This window comes from Bradysia coprophila, unplaced genomic scaffold, assembly GCF_014529535.1.
Source record: "Bradysia coprophila strain Holo2 unplaced genomic scaffold, BU_Bcop_v1 contig_24, whole genome shotgun sequence".
Classification (NCBI taxonomy): domain Eukaryota; kingdom Metazoa; phylum Arthropoda; class Insecta; order Diptera; family Sciaridae; genus Bradysia; species Bradysia coprophila.
In genome coordinates this window covers 6984524-7003841 of record NW_023503501.1, presented here as the reverse complement: position 1 = coordinate 7003841, position 19318 = coordinate 6984524, and positions in this window count along the sequence as shown.

Genomic DNA, 19318 nt, shown 5'->3' with positions numbered 1-19318 from the left:
AGCACAAAAAAAGGAGAAATAAGGAAATTGTTTAAGGAAAAATAAGGAGAAATTTTTCGATAAAAATCGAAATTATTCTAAGATACAGCAATTAACATCGGAAGTCCGCCTCAACTTTAAAATAAAACGCATTATTGTTTATTTTGACTATCGTTTTTGTATCGTAAAATTTACTTTTATCACGATGAAAATTTGAATATTTTGGGCGCGTTTAAGGCTTGAATTAGATTCTTAGCAAATCTTTGCTCCACCAATTGTCACTGTAAGTGCGCATCACCAGTGCCTTTTATAAGGATTTTTCACTGGGGTGCACAACTTTCCGAAGGGCCCAATTTTTTTCTCGAAAGGGCCCTCACAAAAAAGCCGACGTTTATCATAAAATTTACATTTTTTGTTTTCTGTTTCCGGCACCTCTTCAGCGCCCTGGGCTTCGTATTACAGCTACCATTTCCAGCACCCCATTTCTTATTCCCAGCGCCCTTGGCTTAGCACATAGGCTAAGCCGGCACTGTCGTTAACAGCTGTGAAGGTAGGTCAGACCTCCCACTGAATTTTTCGGACAATTTTCATTAAAATTTCAGACATTTTCTACGAAGATTTCGGACTAATAGTGCGCTTGGGTATGGGTAATTGGTGGGCATAATTTGATAATCGATAGCAAATTCAATCGGACGCGATGATTTTTATTTGAGTCGTTGTTTCTAACGTGATTTGAAGGGTCGCATCATTGGTCGATGTATGCGCCGAGGTGCGCTTTGTGAATTCGAATAATGAAACTTTTGGATTACAGCGAATGAAAATTTTGAATCGCAGCGCAAAGTTTTAAGAAACGATGTGGCAATTAAGTTCACTGGACGGATTTATAAAAAGTGGGGTGCACTGGGGTGCACTGGGGTGCATTTATCAAAAGTGTGGTGCACTGATAGGGGACTGGGGTGCACTTTTCCTCCGACTTTGTATGTTAAAAAAGGCTCTGCGCATCACTGTTCATTTTGACGTACCTATCGTTGTAGGGTGGTAGTTTTCAATCAGTTTTCGATGCGACAAAATTTTTGAAATTTAAGACGTACTTAAGGCGTTTAAAAACTTGCTGGATTAGATTTTGATCTCGTTAACTGCAAAAGCTGTTGTTTGTTATACCGTTCGAATTTCGAAAAAATAATAAATTGAAAGTTTGAAAGTATAAATTTGAAAGAAGTAAGTGTAAATAAGGCTAAAACCATGAATCGTTTGTAATAAGGACGCATGTCTGAGACAATGTTAAGGGTGAGTTACATGTTAAATCGAATACTTCTACTCGAGACTCTCGTGGAACTACAAAAATATATGTTAAACCGGTCATTAATTATCTAACGATTAGCCGTTGACATCTGAAGTTTAAATGCTCAAATCTATCGAAAAATGAGAAAAATTCGATTTTGGTACTGACCACTCTGTATTTTTTAGCGAATTGACTTGTATGGAGAGTTTTGTGCATAATACAATACTCTGACGAATTGCCGAAGAAACTATAATTTAATTTGTACTACTTTCCGCTAGGCGATGTCAAATATGTGAAAAAACACAATTTTTGAGGTTAGGATGCCCATAATCCGAAAATGACCAAAAATCAAGCTTATCACCCAAACTATTCTTTATCAGTGACCTATTTGCCATCGATTCCAGCAACATCATTTTGTCGACCTACCCGTTCCCACGACTTAGTACTACAGTTAGAGGCAGTGAGATTTCAGCATGAATTTGTTTCAGCTGTTTTCCAGCTGATTCTCACAACCAATCAAATCTGTTTATACGGTTTTACTACTACCAGGCGCATGAGCAGCTTCAATAGTATAAACAAACAGTTTAGATTGTTTGGGTGGATCAGCTGAAAAACAACTGAGGCAAATTCAGGCTGAAATTTCACATGCTCTGACTGTAAGGTAATATTCGTAAAATCTATTGAGGGATTCTCCTGACAAACGATTATCAAGAACCTATTTTCAATAGAGGTGTTATGGCTTAGATAGATATCAAATCTATGATCGAAAATGTAGATTTTTTTAAAATTATAATTTTCTAATAAAACCATGATCACCAGTACCTCCTTAGAAATCAGGTCATTTTACCAGATTACTATATTCAGGTCCATCCAGATTAAGTTAAAATCGAAATTGATCAAGCTCGGTATTGTCAGGTCCCGTTTATTTAATCCTTACCTGCGTAGTCAGCGTTTTTCTTTAATATAAAGGATTCATAACTGTACTTGATGCTTCGGGTGGTATTATTTTGAAATTATGGGTGAGAATACCTAATTTAATCTCGATTTTTATTCGATCGTGAACAATTCAATTGTAGAAATTGGGTTTTAGTAGATTTATCGATCAACAAGAAGTAACAGGAAAACATATTATTATTTTTGCAATACGTACTGCAAAATGGCGAGAAATATGTCTTGAAATTTGCTTGTTAAAGCTGTAGAAGTATAACACTAAGTACAAGTAGACCATACTTTGAACAAAATCAACAAAATGAATCACAGGTCTGAACGATATATGGGTAATTTCAGCTAATTTGTGACTAGTCGAAATATTTTCACTAATTGAGATGAGATTTCGGCTAACTTTTTTTTCCTTGAAAGCTGTTGACCAGACGCGTCGTTTAACCCCCATATTAGGTCGGTTGCCAAAAATCTCGGGGAGATACCACCATAAAAATGTATACTTGTTTTCAGCAAATTTTTGAAAATTCTAGTTTATTTCACGAAACCTGAACCGATTTCACTAAACTTTTTTTTTGCTGAAAGCTATTGACAAGACGCGTAGTTTGACACCATGATGTCGTTAGCTTCCTACAAATTAGATCTACGGATTGCAATTATAAAATATAGATCCGGACGCACTTTTAGAATAAAAATAAAAAATAAATAGAAAATTTACTTGTCCATGTGTATGCATTCACACTAGTCGCCATTTTTGACGGGGCATTATTGTTGGGATTTATTGTTATTGTTGGACATTATCGTTTTTGTCCAAAAAAGCTGGCGTCCTCAATTACGAGAAATTCTCAATAAATCTCAAATGATTTTTGTAAATTTGTTTTCCTGTAGATGTGAACGCTATAATTCCACAATTGCTCCAAATGGCACGAAATTAAATTTTTAGAAGATTTTTGGTTCATTCTGCTTCGACGTAAGGTGAAATTACCTCGACCCAAACGTTGCCAAAATTACATTTTTTTTATATAAAAACTGAAGATCGGTGTCATTCGAAAGCTACAGCGTATGACTTCACGAGAAAAATAACTTTGGCTCGATCAGGTTAGTTGGGTGAGTGAAGTAGGTGAAAACAGTTTCCCAGTGGTGATAAAAGTCATCCTCGAATTTTAACTCGTCGAGGTTATCTCGAAAAAATTTGTTACCATTTTTTTAAACGGTTTTGAGCCAAAACAACATTTTCTGTGGGGTAACAGCCACCAATTTCGAAAAAAAATATTTCTGGCTATTAATGACCTCCGAGAAATATCACTTTTTTAGACATATCTCCCCCAAATTTTGGGTTACCAAGCTCATATTGGACTTAAACTGCGCGTCTTGACCACAGCTTTCAGGGAAAAAAAAGTTTACCGAAATCAGTTTTTATTTGGTGAAAATATTTCAAAAAGTCACAAACGTGTAACGCAACTAACCGCCGACTTTTGCGATCACACAAGTCACACTTCGCAGCCTAAAAATTCCAATTCTTGTTGGTATGAAAGCACTGTGTCTCCTGAATATTAGAAAATTTATAGACTGATTTATTATCGCAAAACATAGCCAACACAATTAACTTTATGACTCACAGAAAACGAAATTTGTAACGCAACTAACCATGAATTACCCATATTGTGATGCCCCCGACGTTTTTAATAGTTTAGCCTGATAAGTTCAACCTGCGGTACGAAATATTTTTACTAAGTTACCAGTAAATGAGCTGATCAGATTCGATTATCACCAATCTGTTGGGATCAATGATACATTGCATTCCATTTAATTTGGTTTAAATCATGTAAGCGCTATTTGCCTAATGTAAAATTCATTCTCAATAAATATCTGATATCGTGTGGACGTGTTTTAGTCAGTTAGAACTGAGTATCGTCTCACCGGCATATCATTTGGAGTCAAACACCACTGCTAACACAACCCTCAACAAATCATTGACGGTGTCGTTCATAAAAAACATGGAAAATTTATGATCTATAGAATGACCCCATCAAACCTGACTGATTCTGACAGCTTCGTTAATCCTTTGTAGAATAATTCGAACGTTAAAGATGGTGCATTCTCATGATCTTATAAAAATAGGGGCTGTGATGATGTCGTGATTTTTTTTTTAAATGTAAAATGAAAGTTTACTGCCTAGAGTTTGAGTGTTCCGAGTCTAACTAGTTATTAGAAGTGTCTCAATTAGAAGTGATTCCGCAGAAAAATGTATTTTACTTTTAAACAATGAATTTTCTTACTATTTTGACAGATATCTACCGTGGTACCGTGAAACCATCTCGGACAAGCATTCACGAAATTATATCCCACATTTGAGTTTTATTAACCAATGTTATTTTAAATATGAATATCGTCAAGCATTTCTTGTTCAACCCCCTCTTTCAATTTATAGATGTTACACAAATGAGAGAAACGGATAAAAAAAAGTTGCCTTCACTTAATCCCTCCAACAAAATATTTAAAAAAAATGCGAAGCGATTTTAAGAATCGTGAATGAGAACACCATAAACCTTCTTTTTTTCCTCGTCGGTTTTTATTATTTTATATTTTCTGGTTCAGTGGAGAGAGAAAGAGAGTTTTAGCCGGAATGTTCTATTCGGTTTGTCTAAGGGTAACCCTTTCAAGGACTAAATAGACAGTAAATTAGACATTTTTATTGTTGTTTTATGACAATAAAAATTAAAATATAGATCAATTTGAACACGAAGAAGAATATTTATTTTAGTGTATGTGCAGGAGGATGGTAAACGGGATGAGAATAATTTTTTTAAATTTGTTTAGTCCTCGATGTCTGTTAAGAAAATAAGAACAAAAAAAATTTAATTAGTTCCAGTTGGACCAGAATAGAACGGGGAGAAATGTACGTGCCCCATGTGGCTGAGATAGTATGACGATAATTTCTTTTCTTTTCTTTTTTTTGCCTCTCCTCGTCTTTCTTGAGATGTTTCCTTTTTTTGTTACAATCATAACAATAAAAATTAGACATTCATATTCGTAATTGATATTAGAATGGAAAAAAGGGTTGCCTTCATTTCGGCTTTATTACATGGGATTTGGCCATTATTTAATTATAATTTCTTTAAATATTCTCAAATTTATAGTCAGATGTGCATTTCATGTTTTATTAGACTCTGGTTGCCAAAACGTTTATGTGTTTCGTTTTTCTGTTTTTTTTTTTTATTATTTTCATCTAGAAACAAATTGACTGCTCTGCTTAGTTAGAACACATCAAGTTTATTTTGGAAAATTGTAGAGAACCGTGCAATTGCGGTTATTTTGTGAGTATCCCCTGAGTAATAAGAACTATTTAACAAATAATTTTCAAGATTTTCTAAATTCCAAAAATTCCATTCAATTCAATTCCGAAAATTCTACTTATTCCCTTGACTGAAAGTCAGGGTCTTAAACCAGAAAATACCGAAAAATGTGGGTAACAATAAGGTTCACTGTGATTGAAAATGTATGAAATGCGATGAAAAACGTTAAATGTGGGTAACAGTTATTCGTTGAGGGCACGATAACTTGAGTAATTTTTAACCAATTTGGTTGAATCTTTTTTTTAAATTTGTGGAAGTAAAATACCGAGGCTAAGTTCGAAGATGGGCTATGTGGGATGAAGGATCTGAAAGATATCCCAGAAAAACAGTATTTTTCACTGTTGATTATAGCCTCAATCGAAAAAGATTACTTTGATGAAATTTGATTTTATTGCGTAGTGTGTGTAAATCGTATCAGTATGTTTTCGATAATGTGCATGAAACAAGTAGAAAGAAAAATTTCGGCACTACATGCCCAGCCTCTAACCGGTAAACATCTCTTGTTAGTGAACTGCTAACAATTTGATAGTTGACTATCCACTTGATAGTTGACTATCAAATTTGATAGTTGACTAACAACTTGATAGTTGACTATCAAATTTGATAGTTGACTAACAACTTGATAATTGACTATCAAATTTGATAGTTGACTAACAACTTGATAGCTGACTATCAAATTTGATAGTTGACTAACAACTTGATAGTTGACTATCAAATTTGATAGTTGACTAACAACTTTAATGCGTCTACTACCAAAGAAAGATGTTTTTTTTACTCAAGGTCTTACGGCAGAAAAATGTCATGAGCACACTATGATTTAAAAATGTAGGAAATTTTATGAAAAGCGCTAAATGTAACCATCATTCTTTGTAGGCAATATAAGATATAAGTCATTCTCAACAAATTTCTGATTATTTTTTTTTAATTCATTATTCCAACAATCAAACAAAATATGTTACAACTCCCATACGAGTGTGAAGTTCTCACGAGTCGTAATAATTTTATGGGATATTCGACCAATAGAAAAATTCAATTTTACCGATAAAAAATAATAAAATACCGATAGAAATGTGGTACATGTCGCTGGCACCTCTTCAGTAAATCAGTAAAAAGTAAAAAAAAATTGTCTTTCCTTCACTCTTTGTCGATTTTGGAAATATAAAGCAAAGGCGGGTCGTTCCTAGCGAATTCATCCTTTTACAAAATGTAACGAGAAGGCGTTTTGTTCGTTCCAAGGGAATTCATCCTTTTACAAAATGTAACTTAAAGACGTTTTGTCAATTCCTCACTTTTGTAGTTTTCTGAATCGACAAAAGTGAAGAAACGAAAAAAAAAAAATAATTAATTTATCGGTCGTTTATTACCATCCACATTTTATTCACGAGTGACGGTTTTGTAAAATACCGGGGGACTTACTTTTTGTACAAAACTGTAAGTTCGGCAAGTACATCTATCGTTTTTTTTTATTTTTTACCAAAGTGAAAGAGTCCTCTCATCGTTCCACATTTGTAAAACTTCGCATCTACTCTGATTAAATTTGACAAAATGGCAATCAAACAGAATAATAGATAGCTCATACGAGTGGGAAGTTTGCGGCCAGAGCGAAGCGAGGGCCGTAATTCACACGAGTCGCATTTTATTTACGATTTGTGGTTGATTGAAAATCTTGCTGCAAATTTATAAGAAAAATGAGAACTCAAAGATTATTCGGTCTTCGAAGGTTTATTTGAAGAACTTTTTCTGTCAAATATCGTTGTCATGTTTAGAGTAATCGATATATTAAATGTAGGCATTTGTATCAGTGATGCTTCGGAAGTTCAACAATGAAAATGGTCAAAAATATATTGAAAAAATTGTCAGTCAATGGACCTGACCCGCTTAAAAGGTGGGACCTAGTTTCCAAAAATTCCGTGGTAATATAATCCTTTTGTATGTCGACAAGGTGAATTGTTAGGATATGTCAGACACAACAAAATTGTAGTAATAATGGCCAATACGAGCCAATAATAAACGAGAAAATAAGTGTAATGTCGTCGTGGAATTCGTCTGTTTATCAGATAATGGCTCCAGCAGAAGGATTCATATTTTTGTGGACAATGAAGACTCCAGAAATGGCTATACATATGACCCCGTTGTTCGATATCTTCTTCTTCTTAAACAGACGGTTGATATCCACTGCTGTATGTAGGCACGGGTGTGACACTATTCACGCTATTCACATATATTTTATGTCGAAGTGGCTGGGGGGTGTATGTAGGCCTTTCCTTTTGTCTTCCATTCTGAACGATCCATTGCCATTTGCTGCAAATTTGTCCACACCATTCGCTTGATCAAGTTCGTTCTTTCTGGTGTCAAATTATTATGGTTTTGTCATTCTCGCAATGTGTCCTGCCCAATTCCACTTTAGAGATGCTATCCTTTCCATCACGTCTACGACTTTCGTTTGTTGTCGAATCCGCGGATTCGTCATTTTAACTCTAAGCGAAATCCCACTATACTCCGTTCCACTGCTCTTTGTGCTACTCTGAGCTTGTTCTCGGATGCTTTCGTTAGTGTTAACATTTCTGCTCCATACGTCAACACCGTAGGACACACGAATCACACACTTTCCTTTTTAGACTGTTGTTCATTTTGCTTTTAAAAACCATCCTAAGTTTTCCGAACGCTGCCCACATCCAGGGATCAACCCTTCTTCTGACCTCCGCTGTCTGATTGTCGAGACCTAGTTTTAACTTGATGCCAACTCTTTCGATGACCGTGTCTCCAATTTTGATGACCCTGTCATCATCGATGTTTCTCTTGATTTTTGTCTTCGATATGAAAATGGTTTACTTCAACTTCAAGGAGAGAAGAAGCGTATTTATGAACCCTGTATTTTGAACATTCAAAAGAAGCTCAAGTTTAAGAAATTAGAAGTAATTGGACTGTTGAAAACTGTAGTTATATCTGAAATTAGGTGATACAACGTCCTTGTTTGGAACTTTTTACCAAGAATGATGTTTGAAATCACACACAAGAGTGAATTACAATGGAAAAGTCAGCATAATTGCCAATGCCATCAATGCAAAATTGCTCGTGTGTTTTCTGTGTATCACGTTCGACTGCATAATTATACTTGTGATGTAATTGCAAGATTTATTGGTCTGATTTTGATGACCGGAAATCACAAATTCATTCGACAATGAATTTGCAAACCAACACCAACCATAGATGTTGCCGAATGTACTTGGTATGTACGGAAAAATCACATTATAAAACATGCTACAACTATTACATGGTACGGTATTATAGATGTAAATTAGGCCTCAGCATAAATAGGAAAAGTAAAATAATAAAAAAAGGAGGAAGAATAAAACTACAATCATCAACAAGGAGTATGAAAAACATTCTCCACTGCATCGCCACCCACTTTGCAGGACAATGGCGGACGTGTTTTAATTTTTAAACGGCTTTTAGATAAAAGTTTGCTTTTTCTCTTTACGGGTTACAAGCATTTAGACCAAAGCTATCCTTCCCTTTTATACAAAAATGGAATTCTCTAACCAACATCCTCTACATATAGAGAGTCTCTTTATTTTCATTTTTTTTTTTTCATATTTTTTATTCTGTGCTGCCATTTGGACTTTATACATTTTATATATTAAAGGGAAGGGTGGGGGTAACCATCGGGGGAGAAAGATAAAATAAAAAAAAATATGAGGATGAAGTGAGGGCAGCGATGAAATATAGAGATATAGATACAATTTTTTTTTTCTCCCAACGAAAATAGTAGATGTGTGTGGTTCGCAGAAAATGTTTCCTAATTTATGAGATGACAAGATTCTGGGACACGAATTTAATTATTATATTTTTGTCGAGATATAAATATAATTTTTATAGAATTTTCATATTATGACAATGGGTTTTATATACAGATACGTATTTGAATCTAAATAGGGTTTTTAAAAAATTATTTTTTTTTCTACTTCTGGTGACATATATACAACGCACATACCAACTCTCGGGGTATACTTCGATAATTTATTACACCCCTAAGTGCTGGTTCATTATTATTATGGAATTTTCTGTTTTTCAATTGATTCTAATTAAGATAACGAAGTTCTGAAAAAAATATTAATTAGTTAATTTATTATATTTTTCTCCGGTTGGACGAAATGAAAAGTTCTGGTGCTGTGTGTGTGGTTGTTGTTTTTTTTCTCTCCTCTCGGTTGTTCGGGCGAGAGCGTGGAAATAAAAAATTGTTAAATTTATATTGTGATTTATGTGTAATTAAAAGAAAAAGTTTTGTTTGGATAGTAGGAAATGATGCGAATTAAAATGAAACTTGCTGTTTATGTAGGGCAAAAATTTATCATAGGAAATTAAAAATGAAACGAACGAACACGAAAAAAAAGTGGTGATAAGACGGCTGGGAAAGTGATAATAGGACATTTTTTTCCGTTTAACATCTAACACCAGTAACAATTGATCAACAAAACATTTTAATAAAATCTGCGGAATATTTTTTTAAGATACAATCAATATTGTAGGCTATAAGCTTGGACCTCATGGACATAATTTTCGGTTAAGTGAAGCATCTAACAAGCAGTCTATACACTATAAGTGCAGGTCCCTTTGGGCGATAGTCGTAGCACGGTAGCACGACTTTTGAGATAGCGTTCTGTAAAAGAATATTATTAGCATTCGGCCCGAAACATCCTATAAATCAAGTCCGCACCCATTTCCAATTTTTAGTCCCTCTGTAAAGGCCAGACTGTCCTGACAATTTTGTAGAACAACTTTTTTTATTTATCACATTTTTTTTAATTTCTTGTCATCACCTTGGACAGTAACGGCTTCCGTAGGTTCGTTGGACTCCTGACAGACCACTCTTCAATATTCAATGTCAAATTTGTTTGGTTGTTACTGTCCAAGAGATTCCGCAGCCGAAAACCACATACCTTCGGTGTCAAGCACTTTCATACAAGAACCTTTCGACCACTTTTTTAAGTATCTATCGCAGCGTCTTCGTAAGCACTAAAAATCTTTAACACTTTCAAATAAATTCTTAAAAAAATGTATGGGAGCGAGATCTTAGAGTAGGAATCTCGCTCAGCACGAGACAGATTTTTGGTATTACTGATTACTAATCAGTGATTAGGTACTTACGCGTAAAAATTAGCAAGTTAATTGTGAAAATTAAGAAAATCTGTACTTTTTTCCGCAATTTGCACATTTTTTCAAAACTGCTTTTTTTATAGAAAATTAAGAAAAAAAATTGGTAAATCCAGAAAAATGTTCAAGAAAATATAGGAAAATATTTGTCTCACTACTTCTATTGTCCCTTTCAATTCCTAACATTCCGATTCACGATTCAAAAGCGATTGACCGAATTTTACTCCCCATGACAATGTGCGCTTCGACATAAAACCATTTTTTCGTATTCCTTTTTTCTTTTGAATCAAATGCGAAAGAAAATCCATAAAACTTTATATTCGGTATACTAACATAGCACACACATCTCCTTATCTAATTAGGCACATAATCTTTCAGATTAATTTATTTTATGGCATAATCAACGTACTTCTGAGCTAGAATAACGACTTCTGAAAGTTGGTGGAAATATGTGTGATTGTGTGTAAGCATTGCACGCGACGTGTAGATTAATCGAGAAGTTTTTCGTTATTATTTATGGAAAACATGGATTTTACATTTTGTTGCTTTACCAGGTGTACTACTTAGCCCAAACCCTGTGTCTTAGATGCGATTTCAGTCTTTAATGTAGATCCTTTTAAAACGAATTTCATGCTTCTCTAATGTCTAACAGTTTTGCGCGTTGCTTTACATACACACGAATCGAATTTCCGAGTCATCTATGCAACCGTAAAGTTTAACGCAGGGAAATTTATAATCAGAATCCTTATTAAAAGATTTACAAATTGAAATCATTTTTTATCTATAAATAAATCAGTTTGTGGCCTACATCCCAGTATCTACCATTGCAAAAAAAATCGCATTTCACATTCCACATTTTTTCCCCTCTAAATAAAAACTCAACTTCGCATTCAAATTATTATTTTACACTCTTTTCGGTTGTACCAACACCGCTATTTTATGGATACAACACGCGCGATTTTCCCGTTTGACATAATGTAAATTAAATCAAATAAATTACAAACATTATTTTAATGTTTTTGGCAGACTCAATTGATCAGTTTGGCGGTTTTTTTTTTAAATTGAACGTGGTAGTGGTGGCATGTTCAAAAGGGGAGAGAGAAATGGGGAGATTGAATATCTTTAACATAAAATTAACTCGAAAATAGTTAAAGGTATAAAGACTGTGCCAAAAATGTTTGCTAACATTTCTGGTGATATCGGTGCAGACTGTAAGTAATCGTACACAAATGACGTCTTTTTAAACGGCTGAAGGCGGGGTGGGTTTTTGAAGAACACAATAAAAGGTATTCACTGCATTCGACTCCTATCACTAGTGAATCCAATTGGTAAAAAATGTGTATGAAATTTACCGGTAAACGCTACATTCATCGGTAAATTTCATACAAACTTTTTCCCGGATGGTTGAGCGAATACATAAACGTTACCGGTAAATTTCATAGACATTTTTTACCGGCTGGTCGAACAAATACGTAAAGGTACGTTACGAGTAGATGTAACGTTTACCGGCAAATTTCATACAAATGTTTCACCAGAGAGCAATGAGAATTTGGTTAGAACATTAAGTGTCCACTCCACTCAACAAAAAGTACTCCGTGAAAGAGCCGTGAGAGAGCATGCTGTCAAATAAACAAAGAAAAAATTTTAAAAATTCAATTTTGCCTCTCACACGGAGTACTTTTTTCGTAAGAGGAAACTAAGCATTATCTCGTGATTGCTTGAAATTTTGTTGAAAATGGAAGCTGTGTCTATCTCATTTTCAAAACATCCATAGCTACCAAACTCCAATACCCAGTTATAAAGTGCTGTTGATGGTGGGTATAAAGTACTGCTAACATTTCTGTTCCACAGAACAATTTTTTTTGTATTATTCGTAAATACAAAATGATTTGATTTTAGGTATGAGAATTTTCAGAACTCCAAAATGATATTGGTTATGGAATGTGTGCGGTAATATGAATTTGAAGAAAGCAACAACAAAAAAAAACCGCACAGAAATTGAGCCACTCCAGAACCCCCTTTTTTGATTTATTGGTATCGTAAACAAATGTTCGTTTCATTTCAATGATATATTGAGATTAAGAAAATGGTATTAGCATATCTTGGAGACATTAGTGTGGTTTTTGAGTGATATTAAATGGAGTTTGAACATTTGGTAAAATTGTGCTGGGGTGTGAGGAATGGATTTTTTTTTGGTGATTACGTTCGGTTCGAGGTTCGGTTGATTTAGCGGATGCATGAAGTGGGTTGAAGGAAAAAAATTGTTTTCGATAAATCATTTCTGCTAAAGTTGGTAACGATCCATTTTTATTATGTGCGTATTACAGGTGAGAGATGTTATTGGATTGGTATGTTTTGCTTAAACATGTTACAACGAACCATTGGGTTATTCGATTCTCTCATTTCTGTTGATGTAAAATATTTTGCTAATTTCTAACCTTTAACAGATGACAATATCGTCAGTCTGTTGACTATAATCGTACTATTAACAGATTGATTCACAATCTTCTACTTCATTACATTTAACATAATGTGCATTCTGCTTTATAGTACCACAGATTAGCCAGAGAAAGCCTACATTTAGACAGAAAATATTTGTTTTTTGAGGATTCCTTTGAACCAAAATCTTTTTTTTTTTTTTAAATTGGTTTGTGAGTCATGACATAACCCACTTGAAGAATCCTGTGCAGATTACATAAATTGCAGATTACGGGAATCGAACCCGAATCATTTTGGTGTAAGGCTAGTATGTAACCACTGAGCCATATCCCGTCCATAAGCTGTATGTACTTATGTGTTGACGCTTTTGATTGTTCAATTCGCCCACTTAATTAAGATTCTACCAGACATTTCGTATTTCAAGTTGAGACCACATTTCTTACGTAATTTTGTTCGAAATTTTCTATCTAGGTACACTTACTCTTAGGTACATAAGAGGACATCGTCATTGTTCTGCATCGCATGTTTGCTCCCTTTGTCGAAGTATAAATCTAAATTGAATACAAACAATCGTCGTACACCGAAAAGTTGAATGATGAAAAATCCAACAAAAGATCTGAGATTAAAAATTTACCCAGAATGTCTAAGCATCACATTTATATTGTTGAACTTGTTACAATTTCTTTATCAAGTTTTGCAAAAGAAAAATCCGAACAATTGAATTCCGACGATTATTATTTTATTTTATTATATACACGAAGCGCACTCACATACGATATTATTCCTGTGCACACTGAAGGGAAACAATTAAATTCCCGAGAGGCTAAAGGAAATCGTGTGAGCGCCATTCAACTTTCAAATAAGCGGATTGTAAATTCTCTGGTCGGGGAATACGTTCTATAAAAGCCATAGAAAAGTTGAAAAACACCTGTAGTGTTTCTTGTAAATAAATCGCTCGAAAATCTTTATTTCGTGGTGGAGAGTTTGGCATTAAATCAAGTGAAGTTTGTTGTTAATTGCAATACCATACACAGTATTTGTTACAGAGAACTTCAGCAATGAATCATTTGACTATAAAACGAAAAAACGTAGACACATGAACCGTTAAATTGTGACAATAGTACGCAGGAGTTACGAACGGATAGTGAAACGAAATAAAAACAAAATTTGAAAAATCATGATCCAATCAATCTAGCAAACATGCTTTCATTATGCTAATTAAGAAAATAAAATTGAAGTCATTAATCTACTTAAAAAAAGCACCGTCCTGACTGTATGCTCTTAATCAATTAGTCCTGATAAACTTTTAGGCTTGGCTCATGTCACTAATTAGAATTTTATTCTTCGTTTTTTCTATAACATCACCTTCCATGCTCACAAGTTAAACATATGTAAAGTACACCCAGTATGATCGTAGTTTACTTTCGTATATATCGGCGTATTAATGAACAATGAGTCAATGACTATTATGCGAGTATTAATTTATGGTGTGGTTTATTACGTACTCTCTATAGGAAACCAATTCTCTTATGGTTGCTGTCATTCAATATTAGCCATTTCATTAGACATATAGATATATACGTACTTGGAATACAACTTTTTTTTATATATAATTTTCGATTCCAGTTATTGCGGGTGGTGAAATATAAATTGTGTACATCATCATAGGTGGGGCATATTATTATAAAAATAAAATTCCTTTTTTTTCGTCGTTGATGGGACTGGTCGGTCATCTGATAGAGAAATATGTATTCGTTACATTATATATGATATCAGACATATCCTGTCGTTTGATGGATGGATGTGGGAAATTGTTCAATTACTCATATGATTAGAAAAGGGTTAACATTTGTTTTATGGAACAAAGGTGTGATAAAACGACAAATTAATTTTCCTTCGAAAAAATAGTGACACAAGTTGGTGGGATTGGATTGGACAACGGATAGTCATCGGTTATGCCAGCAATGATGGCACAAATGAATTAAAAGAGCTCTAGCTTTACTCAGTTTTATAGCAAAATTAATGAAGCAAAATATGTTCACGATTCATTTCAAACAAATCCGGACAGCAGCGGTGAAGAGAATAACTCTACGATATTCCATGGAAAAGTTGTCTGGTCAATGGCAAACGAAAGTAGTTTATTTGAGTGTGATGAATTTAAGGAGTCTTTAGACTTTCTGCATTAATATGTTGTTCAAAATGATGAACAATCAAGCTATAGTGACAGTATTGGTACAACTCTAGCGAATCCTAGTTAAAATGATATTTCAACTCCTCACTTGCTAACTAGACCTGCTAACTCGAAACCAGTCTTTGGTTAGCTATTACGAGGCAAGAAGATTAGCGTTATCATTCACCGAATGAATGCAGCCTTCGTCATGGGTACGCTGCAGTCTTCAGAGCGGTTAACAGAAGTTTTTCTTCTGTTATTGTTTTTCGATGAAACTGCTGTGTTTTTCATTCATTTTTGAATGAATAAGTTAAAAAAAAAACCCTAGCAATGGTTTGCACACGTTGTTTGTGAACAAATAAGAGTTAGTTTTTTTCTAATCTTTTTCAAGCCTTTTCTTTCATATGCATTATTTCTAACATTTATGTAAATCAAAGATTATTGATTGCTTCGAACGTGCCAATAGAACCTGCGATTGTGGACTTTATATTTGACGGGCAAAGTGCATGTCGCATCCCATAATAATGATTTGCCTTTGATGAATGGCATGATGGTTAGTCCATCAGCTCTCTTACCATCCGAAATTTTATAGAAGTAGTCCCGAAAGCCCAATTTTCTTAAACGTTTTCTTTCTACTATCCTCTGTGAATTTCGGACACCACTTGCGCCTTTCCGGTTAACTTCTTATCGAGCCTTTTATAAACGGCATCCGTATTGCGGTATGAATCACTGATTCCTTTCATTGAAAGAATTACCCAGTGTTTATTATCGTTGTTATTGTATCCGTTCCAAAAAGATTGAGTTTAGGACTTTAAACAAATTGAATTCGAACTCTTGTCAAATAAACGAGGCGATAACTAACTACGTGGCGATGCTTCAAACGAACAGATTCAATACTGTGGTGATGCGCTTTCTGCTTGTGAAAGGTTAATTCTGTTAAAATTTGTATCTATAGAATGAAATGTCGAATTGCCATAGCCTCTTAACTACCCGATTATTTTTAATTTCTTAAGGAATAATGTTTGTGTGTCGAGATATTTGTTCAACAATTTCTTTTCTTATTTTTCGCTTTGTTTTTCCAACTTTTATTTCCGATGAGAAAAAAAAATTAAATTCCCAGAGGATTGTAATGGCAAAAAATATTTACCAAATGGAATGAACTAAAGCGTCGAAAATGTGATGTCTTTTTTTCGGTAATACAATGCACAATATCCCCTCCTCGACCTATCATTTAAAATTTTCGTGTAAAAAATCTAAGGCATACAGAAAATGTAGAACGGAAAAAAAATCTTTTCACTTCTCCCCGCGACAGCAATTTAACAAAGCAAAAAAATCTTTCACTTGTATTTATCAGACCTATCATACAACTTCCATCACTTTTAATGGCCGCAGGTTACATCCATAAAAGGCCCTCCAATATATCTTTATCTATCTACTTTGTATTTCTTTATTTTCGGATGAAAAAAAAAAGTTCCACCATCTAGAACAACGATACAATTTTCACCCCACTCCAATTTATAAACAGAACTAATATCGTCGAATAAGGAATTAAAATTGGTGATTAATTTTTATGCCGTAAAAATGCAAATGGCTCAACTAATATTATGTATTATTTAAAATTATAAGCAACACAGAGGAAAAAAAACCACCACCGCCGAAGAAAAATCAGCCTCCCCACGACCAACTTAGGGGGGCATAATGGTAAAGCTGTAGGGATTTAGCTGAAAAGATGAAAAATTAGAGGAAAAGAAGAAAAAAAGCGAAACGAGCGAAAATCTATTTTCATTTTGATCAAAAATTCAATCAACGTAGGGAATATTTGATACCCTGTAAAATTATACTGTTATTGAGCTTATTAGGCTTTTAGCTATTAATTGTTGCAGAAGGAATTTTCTTCAAGGAAAGGAAAAAAATCAATTTGGTGTTCCGATGGTGACTGTAGAAAATGAGATTTTTTTTGCTTGTTTTCATACGCAACTATGGAAATTAAAACACGGGCATGCATTGCCATTATTGGTGCTTTCGTTTTGATATTTGGGTTTTACTTACTGTTTGTTGAATTGTTGGACCGTTGCGTCCCAGAATCACGCTGAAAACACATCAGCAATTTTGCATTGCTGATATCGACAGTTACATTGTTTACTAAAGAATGTTTAATGTATAATTGGTCTACAATGGAAAGCACAGCATAATTGTCGATCTCAGCAAATCAAAATTGCTAAAGTGTTTTCAGTTTTGCATTTAGAAACGTTTACACGACGATCACTTAAGGCCGATTTGCAGTCACTCCGTTTTGATCGCCATTTTCAAAATAGCAATGAAACCGGTTCTCGTAAACGAAGTATGTACTACGTTTAGTGATTTAAGAGGCATCGATACTTAACTGAAATAAGAGTCTACATTTGGGCGTTTGGTATTTCATTTTTGATGGTATATTTTAATCAGGATCCGTTTTAAAAAATGTACGACGGCAATAACGACCACGAAAATGAGCAGGTTAACGAAATTTCCATAAACTGCTCAGTTTTCTCAGAGCTGGTTCAAAGCATCGATGCCTCTTAAAGCTGCCACCGTCTTATCAATCCCTTATTTCTCTACTTGTCCTGCTTCACTCATGTCACCGTAACGAAAGTATAGAGAAATGAAGTTGAAGGCCGTTTGAAATGCCATCCACGTTATCAAATTCCATCCACGCCACGTTAAAAAGAATCTCATACAAATGAATGAATGAACGAAATATTTAACGAAACTAAAGTGAGTTTTACCTGTTCCGAGTCTTGCATATATATATATCTAAAAGTGATGCTATCGCCGGAAAAATGATGCAGTCCACGAAACATTCCAATGATATTGTACACGACGCCCTATTGTGCTTCCTCACGTGAGACGAGACACACTCGTATTTTATGGCTTTACGATCGTAATATGTTTTGCTATCAATAAAATTTCAATTAATTAAACAAGTTGTTACCGAAAATCATAAAATAGAATAACATACGAGTAGCGTCGCATATACACATGTATCATATTTATGATATTGTACACAAAAGTAGTCAAAAAGTAAAGCAATTAAAATATTAATTTCGCATAGTGTTTGGGGTTTCTTTGACAGTATTGTTTGTTACTTATGAGTTTTAATTATTTAACGAAAATGAAAATCTTTGGCAATAATTTTATCCTCATATCTGCATATTGTTCTCATATTTTCGTTTCGAATCACATACGGTTAGAGCAACGAATAATATAGCTATCTACAACATATGAGACATTAAATAATAAAACAAGATAGGAAGGGCAAACACCCAGTATTAGTAAAGTAGAGTCTCTGCATATTGTGAATCTACACAATTATTCTGCTGAGTTTGATTTTCAATTCCATTTCCATGCTGCGACGGCGCGTCAAGGTTGTATCCACAAAGACTCAGAGATATTTCGGATATTGTTCGGAACGGGTCAGGTTGACCTGTCACCTGGTGTTCATTTGAATCTGATTGTAACTGAACCTAAATTGAGAATTTTTACCTCACATGAATTTATCTTAAATCTGAAAATCTGTAATAGCTCAGGTGAATGAGGTCAGATTTTCAGGTGCATCTGCAACCTTTTACCTAATTTATCTGAACTTTCAGGTCTGATGAAAAGTCTACTAAGTCTTTGTTATATATAGTCCCACGATGACACAATGTCTTATTAGTGTTGCTGCTATAAATGTGTCAGAGAGCTGACCTAGTCATTTTAATCAGAAACATCGAAATATTCTGGCGACTTCTAAAACATCACTAGTATCAACGCACTTCATGCAAAAGTGGTACTCCAAGTGGTACTTGACAGTGATCCATACAAAATTTTACACTGTAAAAAGAGTGGGGATAAAATTTCATACAAAAAGTACTCTATCTGGCAGCTGTCATTAATATCACTTTTGCTTGAAGTGCGTTGCTAGTATCGATTTGAGGATTTCTAGTTTGTTGCAATTTTTGTTTAGTTTAGAAAATGGTA